Consider the following 3,826-nt stretch of genomic DNA (forward strand, 5'->3'; position numbering starts at 1 on the left):
AGCTGTCCAGGATGATTTGTAATTGCCTTCTTATAAGGTTAGCAGACAACAATCTCAAAAGTATGAGACTTTCAGTAGGAAAGTGGGTATCTACCTACTCTTTTGTGCCTTTGAACACCTCCCCTGAAGAAGAGAGAGATAGCCAGGCTTCAGGGGGAATAGAACTGTGACTGACACACAGATGCAGAACGCAAACTGAGCAAGCCTGATGCATCTTTTGATCAAAGCCACACACATATACAAAAATCACCCTGTTATGACAGGGCAGCAGCAGGAGAGTGAATCATAGCTTCTTCAGGTGCTGCCGTACCTTACCACACTGAACTGTATCCATGGGAAAGTCATACAGCTGGCAACTCTGCTGTTGCTAACTGCTTGGCTGTCAACCATGAATTAAGTGGAGGCCACACCAAGGAAGCTTTGGCTTTCTTATCCACTATCACTCATGCTGTCAGATTCTTGGCTCCTGCACACCACTGGGCTTCAGTTAGGCCTTTTAATGTTACAATAAATCCATGTTTCCTTCAATCTACATGCGTGTTTCCATCTAGACTTCCAAGTGACATGAGATTGTCACTGAAACCAAGCAATGTGGATTCAGAAACTTTATACCCTGCATGATCTGGTAGCAGTCTGATACTCCCGCAGTTTTTCACCTCAGCTAGGTCATCAGACAATCCATAGTTATTTCCTCAGAGAGGATTATGTGGTCAAGTCTGAGACAGCCAACCCTACCGGCATGCCTGGCATTTAGTACACACTGTGATTTTGAGTGAGGTAGTTTGGCCCATTCCAAGGGTCTTCCAATCGGACTCCTCTTCCCACTTGTCCTCCCTGGCCATCAGTTCACTTGGATAGCCATTCGCAATTACAAAAATGCAAGTCTGATTGGTTTATTCATTATCCCTGTAAAAATGTACTGACTCTTAATTACACCCTCCAGTTTTTTTTGAAGGCTCTACTCGTGCATGTAGGCAATAATTCCTGTGCAGAGGCAAGAGACCATGTAATCAAGCTAAAGAGCCTCATAGTCAAATTGAAAGCGAACTGCTACAGAGCACAGCAACAGCAGTACTTCCTCTGAGAAATCCTACACAAATTCCAAAGGGAAGAATCACGAGTGCGCACGCGCGCACACACACACACACACACACACACACACTCAATCACACGTTCTCTTCCTTTCCAAACAAAAGTTCCCTGCTTCAATATGCACTTTCCTTTTTAGATTGCAAAGAATATAACTGAACGTTGGGACTTAATTTGGGAGACCTCTGGCTAAGGGAGCCCGAAACAGCCTACACTTTCACCAGGAGGCAGTACAGTGTGGCTGAGTACTGACACCAGGTCCCAGACATCAGGACTCTTGAATTGTACTGTTAGCTCTACTTGTGACTGGCTGCGGGGTCTTGGACAGGTGGTTTAACACACCATCTTAATTTGTCTCTCCATAAAATGAAGATATTTGCTCGTAGAGGTTTTGCAGATATCTTGGAAGCTTAGAGCAGCCATAGACACTTACTACAGTACGCAATGTGTGCATGTAGGGATGACTGCAACTTTATACTATCCTGTACCAAGTCAATGCAAATTAAAGTATTTAACAATATTAAAAGTCAACACAATAATTCACAAGTGCAAGAGACACCTGAATTGGACATGGGCCTTCACACAGAATCCCACGGAGAATAGAGAGAATTAGGGCGCCCCTTCACCTCAGTAATTCATTTGAACAAAAGATGATCATTTAAGAGCAACTATGCAAGACCATTAGGGATTGGTCCCCTGATTCAATTTGGATTCGGAGATTAGGCTGCCAAATCAGGCCAAATCTTCTCTGAATCGGATCAGCACCCAAAGCTTCGCACAGCCCTAGTTGCTATGCTTATAGCATCCAGTACTATTACAGCTGCACAACACTTTTCAGTTTAACCATTTCATCATATGCTCACAGCAATCAAACCATGTGACACTACTGGAAAATTCCACATTTGGTTTCTGCTTATATATTCAAGTTTTAACAAATCATAGTATTCCATCAAACCAATTTTGGATTCCAGACAGTGAAATATATTTTCCTCATGATAAAAAGAGGTTTCAGAATCAAAAGTGTCCTCTGGAAAGCTATAATAAAAGCCCTTCAGTACTGAATATGAAATTTAGCAAGGGCATTGTCTTCACTGGCTTTCACTTACTTATAATGAGGGACATAACATTTTTAAAAGGTTCTGGTTAAGTTCAGTTTAACTGAGTTTATAAACTGTCTTCTCTGGGTTTTTTCATGTATCAGGCTATTCAGCACCAGCAATTAGCACAGCTAATGAAGTGGAGAGAAAATGTCAGACAATCATCATGCTCCACAGGTAGTCATCAATGGTTCATTGTCTAGTTGGGAGAGGGTTAAAGAGAGGATTGTCAGAGGCCTGCCCTGGGTGTGGTATTGTTTAATATCTTTCTAATGATTTGGACAGTGGGATCAAGTCCACACTCAGCAACCAAGTTGTATGGAGTTGCAGACACTTTGGAGGGTAGGGCTAGGATCCAGAATGATCTGGCTAGATCGGAGAAATGGTTTGCAATCAACCAAATTAAAGTCAACAAGGGTAAGTCTTTTGCCTTCTATGATAAGATAAATGGCTCTGTGGATGTGGGGAGAGCGCTAGATGTGATATACCTTGACTTTAGCAAGGCTTTTAATACAGTCTTCTGCAACAGCCTCACAAGCAAACTAAGGAAGTACAGGTTGGATGAATGAACTGTAAGGTGGATAGAAAACTGGCTGGATCATTGGTCTCAAAGGGTAACAATCAATGGCTCAATATCTAGTTGGCAGCCGGTATCAAATAGAGTGCCCTAGGCAAGTTTTGTTCAATATTTTCATCAGCAATCTGGAAAATGGGATGGAGTGCATGCTCAGCACGTTTGCAGATGACACCAACCTAGGGGAAGTAGTAGAAACACTGGAGGGTAGGGATAGGATTTAGAAATACCTCAACAAATTGGAGGATTGGGCCAAAAGAAATCTCATGAAGTTCAATAAGGAGAAGTGCAAAGTCCTGCACTTAGGATGGAACAGTCCCATGCACAAGTACAGACTGGGGGCTGACTGGCTAAGCAGCAGCTCTGCAGAAAAGGATCCTGAGGTTACAGTGGATAATAAGATTTATATGAGCCAACAGTGTCCCTTGTTGCCAAGAAGGCTAACAGCATACTGGGCTGCATTAGTAGGAGTGTTGCCAGCAGATCAAAGGAAGTGAATCTTCCCCTCTATTCAGTGCTGGTGAGGACACATCTGGAGTCCTTTGTCCAGTTTTGCCCCCCACTATAAAAAGGATATAGATAAGGATATAGACAAGCCCAGCAGATGGCAATGAAAAAAGTTACGGAGCTGTGGCACATGACTTCTGAGGACAGACTGAGGGAACTGAACTTATTTAGTCTAGAGAAGAGAAGACTGAGGGGGATTTAATAGCAGCCTTCAACTACATGAAGGGTGGGTCCAAAGAGGATAGAGCTAGACCAGGGGTGGGCAAAATATAGTCCATGGGCCAAATCCGGCCCACCAGGCAATTCATCTGGCCTGCAGGCGGGTGCCTTCTAATTCATTGTATCCGGCCTGGCCCTGAGCTGCCCCTGCTGTGGTCGCATGGGGTTGAGTCCCACTTACTCTCATACGGGCAGCACGTGCTGTACTCCAACCCTCACCCACAGGATGGCCCTGACCCTAGCCCCGCAGGTAGGTAAGCAGCAGCTGGTGGGGGAATGGTGACAGCAGAAGGTGGGGGAAGTGGTAGTGGCAGGGGGTGGTGGGGGCAGGGAAGTGGTG

This window comes from Gavialis gangeticus, unplaced genomic scaffold, assembly GCF_001723915.1.
Source record: "Gavialis gangeticus isolate Ggan-Ray unplaced genomic scaffold, GavGan_comp1, whole genome shotgun sequence".
Classification (NCBI taxonomy): Eukaryota; Metazoa; Chordata; order Crocodylia; family Gavialidae; genus Gavialis; species Gavialis gangeticus.